Raw genomic sequence first — 16,995 nt, forward strand, 5'->3', positions numbered from 1 at the left:
GTCTGTTTTCCTTAACTCTGTAGTTACGCAGTATCAACAGAAAGTTAACAAAACTCGAGCTCGGAAAAAAAAAGAAAAGAAAAAAAGAAAGAAAAGAAAAAAAAAGAAAAAGAAAAAAGGACGAGTTCTTTCCCCATAGTTTTACCACCGACAGAACACCACCATAAACAATGGGGAGAAACACACACACACACACACACACACACACGAATGCATGAACAAGAAACGTAATTAACTGCTGTGCATTGTACAGGATTCTTTCCATTATGACCTCCATTTTTCCCGACCCACTCTTCGCCACAATACGCGCGCGCGCGTGCGTGCGTGCATGTGTGTGTGAGTGTGTGTGTGTGTGTGTGTGTGTGTGTGTGTGTGTGTGTTTGTGTGTGTGTGTGTGCACGCGCGCGCGCGCCCATAATTATGCACGCTCTCGCATATAATTCCGCGCATACGCGCGTGCACACGTATGCTATGTGAAAACGCAGCAAAAGTGTACAGGGGGGGAAGGTGGGGAAGGAGAGGAAGGGGGACGGTGGCGGTGTTGGATGCAATTGCCTGCGGCAGACGGGGCCGCTGAGATGTATCAGGGTGAGAGGCAGGTGACAGGCAAAGGCCTCTCTGTTATCTCCACCCACCCCCCCATCCCTCCCTCCTCCCTTTCCCGGACCTCCTCATCAGGACCCCGCCGCAAAGCAACGACACCCCCACCCCCACCAATCCACTACCCCTCCTCCTCACACATCACACACACACACACACACACACACACGCACAGCCTCCAAACTCAACTGTTGCCAGTCGGTGGAATCTCCCAGCCCCCGATGTTTTCCCCAAAACGCATTAAAACAATTTAGTCTGGGGAGCCCCTATCGAAAGTGCTGCTAACAGTGAAAGAACGCTTTCATCTTGGCGGTCTGAGTTTACAGAGGCTGGGAAGGAAAAGGGTCTGCGTGTTCATGTCAAACGCATTCTTCCACTGGCATTAGTGAAGCAGCCTGCAGATAAACTTGTATGGACGACTACTTGCATTAAAACGAGGCAATAAGGTGATTATTTTTCTTCTTTCAGGAGGGAAAAAATAATGTTTATTGGATACTCAATTCTTCCTCATTGAGAAACAAATATTCAAAACTTCGAAGTTCATTTTCTTCACAAGTGACCATTCGTGATAGCAACGCGGTACATCGCCAGTAAATTAGAAGAAGAGTGTTCTTAGAAGCAGAAGAATGAGGAGGTAAAGGAGGGGGAACCCCACCCTTTCTTTTTAGTATTTTAGTTTTTGACACTGAAAAGCTGGTATCAGAAGTTGTCTACAACTTTCTTTTTTGGGGGGGTGAGGGGCGTGAGGGGGGTGGGGGTGGGGGGCTGTTTGGGTGGGTGGGTGTTCCATTAACGCATTTCCTTTCGCGGAAAAGACTTTCCAGATACTACCTCATCTTTCTGTCATCCACCGAATCTGAGAACGGCTGACACCATCAGATGGACTAAAATAAAACGACTGGTGCTCCGTTTCGTCATTTCTCTCCTGCCAGCGGAAACGGAATGGCACTGATTCACGTGTCTTCACACTGACGTCTGTCCTACATGATAGATATTGAGCTCAAACATGTGTGCTTACAGCAAGGCCATGTTTAAGAATAATTTATCAAAACGAGAAGAAACACTGCCTGTAAAACGGACAGTGCAACTAATGGATAACCTATGCCTAATCTCTGACTGCAACAAAAAACCTAGACTAAGTGTTAAGGTTCTGCGGCATCTAGAAACTAGCCTTTATGCGGAACCATTTCTTGCATTTATCATCAAGAGATCGAGAGGAAAAAAAAAAAAAAAAATAGAGAGAGAGAGAGAGAAAGGAAAAAAAAGTTCCGTAACATACTGACAGGTATCGTAAACAAAACCACGGATTAAAAAGAAATGTAATCAAAGCCCAGCAAGCTAACTCACATCTTATAGGCAGAAAAAGAAGTAGAATTAAGCACACACACACACACACACACACACAAGGGGGAGATTCTTTTTTTTTCTTTTTAGCATGGTCTATTGGGACGTGATGACAACAGGGGGGTGAGGGTGTGACCGGGGTTGAAAAAAAAGTGGGGGGGGGGGGGGGGGGGGGTGTCCAGAAAGGGTAGAGAATTTGTTGTGTATGTGTGTTTGTGCGCACGAGCGCTTGCGAGTATGGTTGCACGTGTGTAACACATGCGTACAATTATCCGTTAAAAAAAATCTCTTTTTCTCTCTCCATATATATATAGGATTGCACACTGCATTTTCCCCGCCGCAACTCGTTTTCTACCCCAATACAATTATAAAAGGATAATTATGAATGCCTTTACGCTTACTGACTGACGTCCTATTCATCCGGGACACTTCTGCTTTCATACGAGATATGTACATATTCCTGTCATCTTATCTCGTCGCCGAGAAGGAATTATAAACTCACTGAGAAGGCACAAGATATGCTGGCATGTCTCGAGCCCAGAAACTCACTATTCTTTTCACCAGGCCGGGAAAGTGGGGGAAGCGGGGAATGGGTGGGGGCGGGGAATGGTTATCCCGTATTATCTTCGAATTTTTTTTCCCCGTAATCGGGCATAGAAGAAGAAGACGAAGAAGATGAAGAAGAGGAAGAAAAAAATTAGATCATTTATAGTCTGTCGAAACAATAAAGAATATTTCTTTTTTCTTTTTTTTTTTTAATCAAATGTTGAGTATATTCCAGTACTTTCAGGCGGTAATTATTCCGATGTCCAGCTTTATGGAATGTAGTTTGAAAATGTTCAAACTATTTTTTCCTTATATATATATATATATATATATATATATATATTTTTTTTTTTTTTTTTTTTTTTTTCCCCTTTTGCAATGGACAATGGTAAATTGAAATCCACCCAAAACGTTCATTGTTGTCGCGGTGCGCAAAAGACGTAACCGCAGCAGTTAAAAAAAGAAAGAAAATATTTCTTCGCAACTGTTTTATGTACACATACAGAACAAAATCTTATTAAATTCATTTACTTATTCATTTATTTTGTGATGGGGGTGGATTGTAGTCATGGAAAGGATAGATCAGCAGCACCACGAACACATTCGAAAAAAATACGTCACGTCATCAGTGGAAATGACGTAAACGTGAAAGCATTGCACACATAAAATGTTTTAATGACATCATGGCATGTCATTCTCAAATGTTTATAAAAAAAATTTTAAAATATTTTAAAAATCTTTGAATAAAACATGAAGCAATATGAAAGTGATAAGTTTCGAATAAATATTGCTCCGCGATATTCTTTGAAATTTTAATCAATAAAAGTTTGTTATGTAATCATTCATATCCATGTCGCTCATATTTCAAATTGAAGACTATCTCAGCAAGTTTCCTTCTGTATGTGCGCGTGCGCATGTCTGCGGTTTTTTTTTGTTTTTTGTTTTTCTAGAATAATTATAATCATCGTTATTATTATTATTATTATCATTTTAATTATTCTTGCTTCTGATGGAATTCCTGTGTGTGTTTTCACAGAATCCTTGAGGCAGACGCTGTTTTGTTTCACACCCAAATTAGTCGTCGGAGACAATATTGGCAGGCCTCGTTCCTAAATTTGTCGCAAAAAAGAAGTTTGTTACCGGCAACAAATTTTAACCACTCAACTTTGACGCAAGATGGAAACTCGTTGCCAGTGACGATTGATCCAGACCCGTAACTTGGACTGTCCAAACACTTGCAGGGGCAATGTGATAACTTACTCTCAAAAACCCGAGTCATGCAGTTCTCTCCCTGTCTGTTTGTATCATATCCCATATGTAGAGAACCATGAAACAGAAACAGAAACACACACTGCATGACACCCGGAGAGAGAGAGAGAGAGAGAGAGAGAGAGAGAGAGAGAGAGAGAGACGCTTTGATATTGTATTATCATTACCTGCATAGGTCTATATGATAAGGGTTATTTCTTATGTCACCACAAGTACAATACCACACACTCTGCGAGAGAGACCGAGACAGAGAGAGAGAGGGAGAGGTGCATCAAAGTAACATAGAGATGTAGTATTTAGGTAAGATGGGAAGCGAATTCTCCCCAGAATTTCGTTTCCTCCGATATGTCACATGGGTCCCAAATAAGTCGCAAAGAGCGGCAAATTTCGTTTCGGCGACAGTTTTGGAAGCGAGGCCTGCCATGATTTTCTGAGTAATAAGCCGCTTTTGTAGCGAAACGTTGCGACAAACATAAAATACTGGAGTACTGGTTTTACACCGACTTGTGTGTTTTGTCCTGAAGTATCTATGTATGATAGTCGTGTCCGACCAAAACCTCAGGACTGCAGAGGAGTTAACTGCCGTCCCGACTACCTGGGCGAGAATTTGATTATAGCATATACATATACATATATATATATATATATGTATAGTGTGTGTGTGTGTGTGTGTATGTGTGTGTGTGTGTATGTGTGTGCGTGTGTGTTTGAAGTTCGTGGTTTCTTTCAATCCTTCCTCTACCAAACTAAATATTGTCCATCTCGCCTCCCCACCCATTCCTTCATAAACAGACACACCGATGTAGCTTTTATTTCACTTTTTCTTCTTTTCTTCATTCATCGCTACTGTCTCACCCACGTACATTAGTACAAAAGATTCAAGCAACAGGTGAAAATAATCAAAATGGTAGTCAAAGATACCCGTAGTAAAAATCAGAAGCCAGAAGGGCTCACTGGATCAAGCAGGATATGCAAAACAAACAAACAAAAAACAAAACACGAAAAAACAAAAAAAACCCACAAAAAACCCCACAAAAACCCCCCAAAACAACAACAACGAAAAACAAAAACAAAACAGAACAAACGATAAATGCTGGGCCTTACGTCTTTGTTTTCCAATAAGAAAGGTCAGGAGCATTAATAAAAACAAAACAAAAATCCCAACAGCAACAACAACAGCATTTGTTTGAATCTAGGGTGGTAAGGGCGAAGACAGAGAGAGAGAGAGACACAGAGAGAGAGAGAGAGAGAGAGAGAGAGAGAGAGAGAGAGAGAGCGTGCGTGTGTGCGTGTGTGTGTGTTTGCGTGCGCGTTTTAGTTCTCCTGGGAGTGCTACACAAACCAACTGCTCTTTCGAAGGGGAGGTCGAGGTTATAAACGTATGAGACGAACTAAAGCAAGCGACAGCTGTTTCGCAATGTGAAGAGCTCATCGGCTATGCATGTCGGCTTACCAGCTGCAGAGAAGCATTCTTTCTTCTTTAGCATAGGGCATCCCCTCCCCGATTCCTACTGCTAATTGGGAAGTTACTTCTTTTACTGTCCGGAATTTGGTCTGTTATTTCTGATTCAAACTTCTCTGCTCTCCCCTCACCGAGTGCTCACGTGAGTCTTCGAGATTCGTCTTCCTGACGTGAAAGAGGGTCCATGCCCAATTATGGGAGGAGAGGGGGAGGAAGAGGGGGGAGAGTGGGTGTGGAGGTGAGATTCTACCCTTGCTTCTGGCTGCGATCAGGTTGGCGAGAAGCCTTCTTGTCAAAGGAAAAAGCAGCTCTCCATGACTGGGTATACAGGGACCACTTTCAAGTCGGAAATTCAATTGACAAATGTACTTTCAAGTCGGAAATTCAATTGACAAATGTACTTTAAAAATTTTTTTTGAATTAGACAGAATGAGCACTAAAGCCAATGAAGATAAAGAAATGTCGATCAGAATGCTCTTTTCTTTCAATCTTTCCATTTCCCCTCCTCCGCCTCTCACTCTCTCTCTCTCTACTTCTGCCTTCAATGGCAGATTTGTTTTTATATTGTTTTAGATATAAGTCATGCAGGGCTACTCTGCCCTTTTCATGTTCATGTTTCGAAATATAAATGCTACAAATTTTTGTCCATTAGTACATTTATGTGTGTTAAATCACGACCACACAAAATCCTACTGTGTTCCAGCTTTACTTTTGCTCTCTTTCAACTATTCGTAAAAATTTAGATAATGCCTGTCGATAAAATATGTATAATGCATTAGATTCGCCTGACAGAAAAGCACAATGTTCACAGAAAACCTTCACAACTCACAGTGTTTATCACTATCCCACATTTGTTATTCTTTCTTCACCAAAAAAATACATATTTAGATTTCTTTGTTGGTTTGTTTATCTATTCATCTGCATATTTCGTATTTCAATCATTGGTCCGTTTATTAAGAAGAGTGAGGGTAGTAGGAGAAAACCTTTTTTTTTCACAGGCACAGGTGTTCTCTTTTTTCTTCCACCTCTATCCTCTCTCCTCCGCTTCCGCACCCATCTTGCCATCCCCAACTCCAATCTCCCTCACTCCCCCAACCCTACCCCCGTGGATCCCTCCCAACATGTAAATCCTTTTACTGCACCTGGAACCCCCCCCCCCCCAACCCCCACCCCCCCCCCCCCCCCCCAAAAAAAAAAGAAAAAAAAAGAGAAAAAAAATCGTGCAACTAATCACGTAGATATATCCGTCATCCGGAGACCAGAAAAGCCTCACTCAACCAATCAGTCAGCCAAGCCAGAGCAGTGTGTAAGTATAGTGGGTCTATCCGGGACTCGAGCCCTCATCAGACGTGATGCTTCAGTTCTGGGCACAACGTGTGACGAGGCTTGTCGAGGGGTGAAGAGTGGTGAATGCGGCCAGCCCTTTGATGTGGGGGCCTGCAGCCCGATAAACACACGGCAGAGGCGAGTGACACTTGTTTAGATCCTGAAGGGCTGGAATGCTCCGGAAGAGACAAGAGGGTGGCAGGGGTGTATAAGAAGTATAGCATAAAGTCGGAGACAAAATGAAGTTCCCCACACTCACCACCACACAAGACCTACACCGAAGAACACTCACTACTTCCTACAGTGGGCGTGGAGTTGTGGCCAAGTGGTAAGGCGTCCGCCTAGTAAGAAGCGAGAGAATCTGAGCGCACGGGTTCGAGTCCCACACTAGGCAATATTTTCTCTCCGTCCACTAGAACTTGAGTGGCAGCATTTAGCATGCACTTTGCGCATGGAAAAGAACCCACGGAACAAAAGGGCTGTCCCTGACAAAATTCTGTTGAAAAATCTACCTTGAGAAGAAAACAAACGCAACGGTTAGGGGGGAAAAAAAAGAGAGAGATAAAAAAAGAAAGAAAAAGAGATGGCGCTGCACTGTAGCAGTCCACTCTCCCTGGGAAGAGCAGTCCCTATTTCACACAGCTAAAAATGCTGTGACAAAGAGTACTACAATACAAGACAAGACAAGACAAGACAAGACAAGACAAGACTACCACGGACTGAAGCCACTGGAAAACAAAAGCTAACAGGTCAAATCAACTGAACTACACGCACACGTACGCACGTGCGCGCAAACACACATGTTTACGTGGCAGCCACTTCCTCGAAAACGTAGCGCTATATATAGTCTTTTATCCATCATCATGTTCCGTGTCTACACTTTTCACATTTATACTATTTTTCATGAAAATGTGTGAACATTGCATTAATCATCGTTTTGTTTGTTTGTTTGTTTGTTTGTTGTTGTTGTTTTTATGTGACAGATTTTTTTTTATCATCATAATTATTGTCTCTATTTACGTTGATCCACTTGTACTGTACCCAATAGGAAAATGAATTAACAACACACACACACACACACAGGCCAAAGTAAAGCAATTGATTGTAAAAGCACAGCTGGCATTTTTTTTTCTTTCCTAATACAGTAACGTGTCTATTCTGCGCTCAGTGCCCTACTGGTATACGATTCAGTTTGAATTATTATCAATAATCAGCTTCAATTTATCCTGTACATTTTTGTCGAATTCGTCCATACTGAACAAACGGAAAGAATGCAGTTATCCATGACATAATAGTGATCCCAGCTCCCCTAAAAGAGATGAACATCAAAAGAAAGAATGAGGAAGATCAGAAAAACAAGGTTAAGAAAAGTGATCGCAGTGAATAAATATCATAGCTAGTTTCTTTGCAATACAAAATAGACTACTGCAGATTTAACAATAAATCACTACTCACACCACAGTCACATACACACACACGCGCGCACAGAAATCTCTCTCTCTCTCTCCCCTCTCTCTCTCTCTTAATTTCCACAACCATTTTTCTTAATTTCTTCCGGTCATCGTAAGAGGACAGCTCACGCTGAACTAAGCCCCACGTCAATCTCCAGCTTTTAAAAGTTAAGCCCAGGATAAATATTGATGAGCCTGGACCTCCTAATCACGCATTTATCTCCTGTTTAAAATCCCCCCGCCCTGAGGCTATGTTTTGCACTGTCGCATGTCTCAGCGTGAGAGGAGACGATAAAATGCCCCAGCAGCTATCAGCCTTCGATCTCTAATAATTAGAAAAAAAAAGAAAAAAAAAGAAAGAAAGACAAAAAGAAAGAAAAAGAAAACAAAGGCTACAGAAGCTACACAGATGTATAGTAATGTTGCTCATTGGCTTGCGGGGGCCTGTGGAAATCGATCGAGTGGCTCTCTTCATCCCGGATTTTATTGTCACCCGTGGTTGTTTTTTTGTATCTTTTTTTTTTTTTTTTTTTAACTGCTGACGTGTGGTGGGGTTATTGAATCAAACAGGGTGGAGGCAATATTGAATTAAAAAATAAATCTTTAATCATATCATAGTCCCCTTAGGAATATGCGGCAAATGATTTTTTGTCGGGCTTATTTTTTTTTCATGCTTCATTTTGCATGCTCGCTCTCTCTCGTTCTCTCTATCTCTTTCTCCTCCCCCCCCCCCACCCCCCCGCCACCCAGCCCCCTCTCTCAACGGGATAGAAAGCATTTAAAGTATTCCGAAGCGCTGAATGTGAAGAACGAAAAATTATTCCGTTCTGTGTTATCGTATAGTGGCAACAGTATGGAAAGGAAGAATAGGAGATGTCTCGGGAATGGGCATATAAATCGGAGAAAGTAAATAATTATGCGAAGTAAAGATAATCTAAATCAGTTCCAATTTGTAATTTACTGGGGGAAAAAAAAACACAAAAAGCACACACAATCACACATACACACACTTACATTTTTATATCACCTTACATTATCGAGAGACAAAAACGAAAGCGAAAAGCATTATACCAGGGATTTGAACTTTATGAAACCAACTATTTCTTCTTTTTTTGTATTTCAAGCGATTACCGTAAACGGTGTTGAGCGAAAAGTACGCACGAACTCGCTCATATTGCATTGTACCGTGTTGTGCTTTGTTATATTGTTATGTACCGTGTTGTGTTGTGTTGTGTTGTGTTGTGTTGTGTTGTAATGCTCCGCGGTCACAATCTGCGTTAAAAATCGATTGCTTAGCCCGCGCTGACCGTGTATTCTGTACACTGGTTTACAGAATGCATGTAAAGCATCTGTGTCAAAGTTGATTTCTAACACAACTGTTACATTGCCTTCGTTTCCGTGGCGCAATATTCATACTGAAAACGAAGATATCCTGGATTTGATATTCACCCTGCATAATCCAGTGATCCCTCGAGGCCTTGTGATGCGGTGTCCAGCTTTTAGTCTTGGGATTTTCTATCAAGATTTGTTATGTATATACATACATGTATGTATGGTAGTCGTGTCCGACTATGACCATCAGAACGGCGGCAGAGGAGACAACTGCTGTCCCAACTATTGGGGTTAGAATTTGATTACAGTGGAGAGTGTCTTTTCCAAGTTACATCCAGTCCCCACTCTCGGCCAAGAGGGTTTTAGGACAGTCGACATTGGGATCATAAACAAATAATAATAATAATAATAATAAATAAAATGCAGGCTTATATGGCGCAGTAACCCCATCTCAGATGGGGTTCACCGCGCTTTGCAACCGACATACAAATGGACATCAAGAAAGTCCCCCATCGCAGACAAAGAAGCTGTAGTGTATACATTCGGAGTGACCCGGTCCAGACGTAGTTTAAAAAAAAAAATGATAAAAAAAAGAAAGAAAGGAAAAAGGAAAAGAAAGGAAAAGAAAATGAGAATAGAACACACTGGAGCAGAACAGATCAAAATAACGGGAACGACACAAATGAGAGAGGGAGCACGTCCCCCGGCACCACAGTATGATTATTAATCAGGCCCGTGTTCCTTTCCTGACCACTCCCGCTGTTTTTTTACATCCAACACAGCTTCTTGAGAATAAACTGAAATTATTCAGTAACACTGAACAAAATCGTGTATTATCCCCTTGACTGCCATAAACGTATTACGTACGTGCATAGTGACGTCACTGATGACGTCATCAGAAAAACAAGAGAAACAGCTCTGGAAAATACAGGATACGAAAAACAAGAGCAAAAAATAACGAATCCACTTGGGAGAGAAGTTGTGTACGTCGACTCATAGAGTCTTCAAAGCAACTGAATGTATTATATCGTGTATTGTACGTTTGTTGTTCACGGAAAACACTGTTCTGTGTGTGCTGTCGAAAATAACTTTAAAATTCATTCCCAATGCATAATCTATATTAACACGTCACAATACAGATGAACAGACAAATAAATAAATAAATGACAGTAAGATTTGTTAGAGGCTATCGACAGGCATCACCTTAATTTTCAAGAACAGCTAATCATAATCATCTAAATAATAAATATTATTGCTTTTTTTTTATTATTTTTTTTATGATAACAGGCATCTACACTTTACAGACAACATAGCCTTGAGGTTATGCAATTTATTTTATTTGCAATAACCTCTTCTTGAAAATCTAAAACCAGGATATCATAAAAAAGGGAAAGAGAATATCCACCCCGCCCCCGAAAAATAATGAATCAAGGTAAAACAAAACAAAATAATGATAATGATAATAATAATAACAACAACGATAATGATACTATATAAATAAATAAGTAAAACGAATAATGACAACAAAACAAACCTTGAAAAAAATAATAATCCAGACTGATTTTCCAAATCGTACGTGTAATTCTTGTGCGTGTTGAAATCCAGTCGCAAAAACTGATGAAAGTCGTCATACAAATTTTAAGCACAATGTCAAATCAATTATTTCCGCATTTCGAATGACATTTTCACACCAACGTATCGGCTTTCATCAGTGTTCTTAACATGATTACGATTATCAGTATTATGATTTCATGGTAGAAACGAAGGCAGACGGAGGTGGAGGTGGTGGGGATGATGGGGGTAGGGGTAGGAGCTGTGAAGTGACGGACAGGTAGGGCGTATGAAAATCAACAATAACGGGAAAGTCGGACAACAGATTCTGCACCCCCTCCCATAGGCCTACACATTCGTGATGACGAATCCAAACGTGTCATAATAATTATACCTGTGTTCAGGGAAACTGAATATGCAATCATCCAGTATTGCACCCGGGGGCTGTTAAGATGATATTCATGACTTTCATGTATATGTGGTTGATTCTGTTTCCAAGTAATCATTATGATTTCCTTCTCGAGGATCAAAACACTTGATGATGCAATATACTGTTGTTGCAATCTTTCTTTCTCACTGAATTTCAAACGTAGTTTTTCATAATCGTTGTCCACCACCACTGTCATCATCATCATCATTAGAATAAAATGTGTTATATATATATATATATATATATATATATATATATATATATATATATATATAGACACACACAAATATCTATTTATCTATCTATCGAGAAAGAGAGAGAGAGAGAGAGAGAGAGAGAGAGAGAGAATGTGTGTGTGTGTGTGTGTGTGTGTGTGTGTGTGTGTGTGTGTGTGGTGTGTGTGGTGGGTGGGTGGGTGTGACGCGGATTATCTAAAATCTGTTGAATGCAAACGATATTGTTTGGCTAAGTCATTCTTCCCTCCCAAACAAATAAAATAAATAAACGGATGATTGAAATAAACCAACTTAAAGAATTGGAAATGTGTGTAGCGTGACGTGTGGACCCTATAAAAAGCCTCCTTGAGTGACGCCTCCTTGAGCGGAACCGGTTGGTTTTGACAGTACAGAATATGAACGCAATGCTTCGGAAGAGGGCCACCTTGTCCACCACGACTGTCATTATCATCATCATCATCATCATCATCGACACAATAATCATGGATTTGCTGAACGAAATATATAACACGAAGAATGTTTTGTTATGTTTGTATTCGGCCACCACCATCCCACACACCCCACCCATTGAAAGAAGTGGTGTTAAACACATTTAACTCTTCGCGTGAATGTTTTGACGCGACAGACAGTTTCAGTTTCAGTAGCTCAAGGAGGCGTCACTGCGTTCGGACAAATCCACATACGCTACACCACATCTGCCAAGCAGATGCCTGACCAGCAGCGTAACCCAACGCGCTTAGTCAGGCCTTGAGAGCGACAGACAGGCACGTGGTATTGACCAGTCATGCAGACACTCAGTTGAGGTGTGGCATTGGAAACAATGCCATGCGTCAACGATCTATGAAGTACAACACATTTCATGAAGCTAATCTCTCACTGATCTGCATACATAATTCGATTTGATGAGGCTCGTCTGTCTATCATCTCTTTATTTTTTATTTTCTATCTTTTCTTTTTAATCTTTAATTTTTTTTAATGTGTTTTTACCTTGGGCTACAGCATTCCATGCATGTTGTGCCGGTTCATTTCACGATTCCGTTTGGTCTGTTCGGTCTCAGTATTACACTTCACACGATCGCCCCAGTTCAGTTTGATGTCTTGTTTATACGATACACTCTTCGTGAGTTTCTTGAGCTATTGTATGTTCGTAGAGTGAGAGGGGAGGGGTGGGACTGAAAGGGAGAGAGAGGGGGGAAGGGTGTGGGGGGCAAAAAGCAATGACGTTAAACATCCACTGGATCGGGATAATTCTGATAATTATATTTGATAACAAAGATAGAAAGCATATTGCCAAACCCACTGAGATTATTAGCTCTGTCACTGTACCCGATGGCCCATACCGAAGAAAAAAAGAAAAAAAAAAGACTCCTTTTTTCTTACGTTTAGAAAAAAAAAATTCACGGCTTCTTGTTGTTGTTATCCTCCCTCCTGCATTCGTGGGCTGCAACTCGCACGCTCAATCGTATTAACGAGTGGGCTTTTACGTGTACAACCGTTTTCATCCCGCCTTATACTTATAGGCATCCATACTCCGTTTCGAGGTTGCGCATACCAGGCATGTTCGTGTTTCCAAAACCCATCGAACACTGACGTGGATTACATTATTTTTGAACGAGCGCATTTGATCTTTTGCATGTATGTACACACCATGGACTTGTAAATCGGTATCTGTAAGTCTGTGCATACACACGAACGGGGTTAAGACACTGGCGGATCTACGTGTACTTTAGTGGGACTTGGACTGGGACTGGGAAAGGGAAAAGTCCATCCTTTATCCACCGGGCAGCAGATACCGAGGGGATCGAACCAAGGACCCTCAGATTTGAAGTCCAATGTTTTGACCATTCGCGTATTGGGCCTTGTGAAGTTACACTTTCAAACACAAAGATGTGAAAATAGAATCACAAAAAATAATTCGTCTTTTATCCCCTGGCTCCCCCCCATCCCTCCCCCCTACGTCCCTCCCTCTCCCCAATCTCCCTCCTCTCCTACCCCTCCCCATCCACGCGGCAAGGAAATCAAAGAGGTAATTACAGTCCTGAACCAGTTTGAAAAAAAAAAAAAAAAAAAAAAACGAAAGGAAAAAAAAAACATAAAAAGGGGTCTTTTATTTTTATTTTTAATTATTATCCCGGGGGTCATTGTGGCTTCATTTCAATTCACGCATGTCATGATCGCAGGACAGTTAACATTCTTTACATTATGCTGCATACATTAATGCTTATAGGAATGTGTGTGTGTGTGTGTGTGTGTGTGTGTGTGTGTGTGTGTGTGTGTGTGTGTGTGTGTGTGTGTGCGTGTATGTGTTTGCGTACGAGTGTGCGCAGCGCGTGCCTTATTTTCTTTCGTTTGTTACTGTTATTCAAAAACTAATCAAATTTGTATTATTATTATTGTTTCATTAGCATATCATCGCGATTCGTTGACCACATTTTCTTCTACTCATTTCATTTTTTTTTCTGAGAGAGAGAGAGAGAGAGAGAGAGAGAGAGAGAGAGAGAGGGGGGAAAGGAAGAGGGGGTGGGTGGGTGGGGCTTGGAACAAAAGAAAAGAGGGAGAGAAGGCCAGCTCATAAACGTGCTTTAACCATAGACATAATTATCATCATATATAGTGATGTAAACATGTACCTCACTGGCTTTAACCCACATTCTTAAACAGAATTCCAGCTGTCCGGTTTACAAATCAATTCATTTCTTTCAATCAACTATTTTGTATTATGTGACAGTGGAGACTTGCTGTCGTATTCAAAATAATGTTCTATTCCTTCAGGAAACAAATTTACTGACAGGAAACTTTTAATAAATAAAAAGAGCCGTTCTATTTATATCTCACAAGCGACCTTCGGTGGTGGTCGAACTGCCAGTATGATCATCGGCTGACGGACACAATAAATCGAGGTATTTTCTGTGTGCAGTATGCACCAATACTAGCTCAAGTATTCCGGAACCCACGACAGTATATACCTGGCAAACTTTGGTTTAGAAAACATATGTGAAAACCCAGACAGTAAGTGACTCATTAATGAGAAGGTGAGAGAAGAAAAAGAAAGAAAGAAAAGGAAAACAAAAATAGCGGTGACGCTGCGTCCTCGGAAAGAACAAACTGAATTCCACACAGAGCAATCCGGTCTAACGCAAGAATAATGAAACACAACACAAAATGCATTCAAAACAAAGTAACGGCTGTTTCAGAAACTGATCTCATCTTCGGCTTTTCGATGAGTTGGTGTGATTATCATGACATTGACGTCTTTCGTTTTTTCAGAGGGATCTGGGTGACGGGAGTTATCTGCGAGCACACATCCACCCACTCACCCCCACCTCCCACACACACACACATACACATCCCGTACACACACACACACACACACACACACACCTTCCTAAAGATCTGTTGGTCTTTAATGGTGTACATTAAAAAGAATACCCCTAGCTCTCCATTCTTTTAAGTATCTTCATTTGAATTTATCATTATTAATCTAAACAGCACCGGACTATTCTAAACAGCACGACTATTTTAATACAATCACTTACGCAGGCAAGCTAAGCAACATACCAAATCATGATTTAATATAGTCGCTGGCGTCTATAGGCTTTCCCCACACAATATAATCATCGACAGAAAGCCTTACTTAGTATTAATGTATTTTAATTTGTTTCTGAAGATAAGCCACTGCTGCTGCTGATCAATATCAATCATTAACACACACTTCATTCATCGACAGAAAATCTTACTTAGTATCAATGCATATTAATTTGTTTCGAGAGTATGCTACTGCTGATCACTATCAACTGTTAATGGAGTTTTTATGTCGCCCAAGCATTCTGTGGAAAGCGCGATCGCGTCTAGCCATGTCGGTGTTTTCCCTGTCAGATAGGAAAGTTGATTGAAATAGATAAATAAATTAATTTATTCTTAAAAAAAAAAAGAATAAATAAAAGGCATGTTTCCTGTACCTCAGGGTAACTGCGGACTAATGGACTGAGGAATATACAGGTAAATGAAAAGAACGGATAAGCGTGAATATATTTCCACATATTTATTATTATCATTTGGCAATTCTATTTCCTTTGTAGTTTTTTTTCCCCCTCAAGCGAAGTCCATTTATACCAAATATTTATGGAGCGCTTTGAAGTAAAATGTCATCTGACAACCTGTAAAAGCCGACGGGCTCTCTCTCTCTCATGCACGCACTCACTCACACACACACACACACACACACACACACACACACACACATACCGATGCTAGAAGTAGAAAAGCTCAACTGGAATCAACGCCGAACGCATTACTAAAAATACTGCGAGTTCGAGTCTTGTGCGCCGAAACTATTGTCACTCTCGATATCGGTCCAGTCATTTTGCGCGTAGTCAGTGTTCTGCAAGATGGGTCCCTACACGTACCTCGGCATGTTTATACCCCCCGTCAGCCGTACAACAACCGGTGTCGAGACTGAGTCGACGTTAAACCCCAATGTAAAAATCAAACCGCACTTCCACGCAATGAATTTCCAACATGCTCACACAAATTATTAAATTTCCTCATAAACGTAGAACTACTAATATACGGTATCATAATATGGTCATGACTGATTTATCTCAAACACCAGCTGTTCTGTTCTATCCAGGGAGAGCGCATCACCAGAGAGAGAGAGAGAGAGAGAGAGAGAGAGAGAGAGAGAGAGTGTGTGTGTGTGTGTGTGTTATGCACGCTAGGCGTGTGTTAGCGTGCTTGCGACTGAGTAAGATGTGTGCGCGTACACGCTGAGTGTGAGCACTGATATGTATGTGCTACGGCTCGAGTGCGTATGCCTGTATTCATTTTTACTGATTTATCTATTCATTTTATTTATTTATTAGGTCTTCTTGCTATAGCGCGTATTCTCGAAGCTCTATGCGCTTTACAATAGCACTAAAATCATTCACTCAAAACACCCCCACAAACATACACATATCATTTTAAACATAAATAAGAGACGAGAATTAAAAGGGATCATGCCATAAAATGAATCAAATAATGTATGAGATTTTTTTGATTTTTTTAAAAAATTTATAAAAGAGTTAAACTGACAAGAAACAAAGATAACAATAACAACTTTACTCTCAAAAATGTCTCTTAAACCTCTATTTCACGTAAATAGATATATTTGTTCATAAGGCATACAAGAATGGTTTGAAATGAATCTACATATCTTCAAATAAGGGAACACATCTCCAATCTCTTATATACCTTGCGACCAGTTAATCAGAGCTACAGTCTACATTACCGATCAGTTTGATATGAAATGCCCAAATAACGAACAGTCTTCTAATCCCCCCCACCCCCACGATTCGTATCCGAGCAAGGCAGATACCAAACCAAAAGAGATAACGCAAGTCATCAAATCATTAACAGTTGCACCCATCTCTAAAGTTTAAAATAAAAATGATTTTAAAATGATTAAGA

The 16,995-nt window shown here is 40.7% G+C and overlaps 1 protein-coding gene across 2 annotated transcripts in view; it reads right to left on the bottom strand.

Moving 5' to 3' along the window:
- Positions 1-16,995, bottom strand: part of LOC143296051 (uncharacterized) — a 61,049-nt gene that overhangs the window by 17,480 nt on the left and 26,574 nt on the right. The gene's annotated exons all lie outside the window — the stretch shown is intronic.

Source organism: Babylonia areolata, chromosome 21 (assembly GCF_041734735.1).
Source record: "Babylonia areolata isolate BAREFJ2019XMU chromosome 21, ASM4173473v1, whole genome shotgun sequence".
Lineage (NCBI taxonomy): Eukaryota > Metazoa > Mollusca > Gastropoda > Neogastropoda > Buccinidae > Babylonia > Babylonia areolata.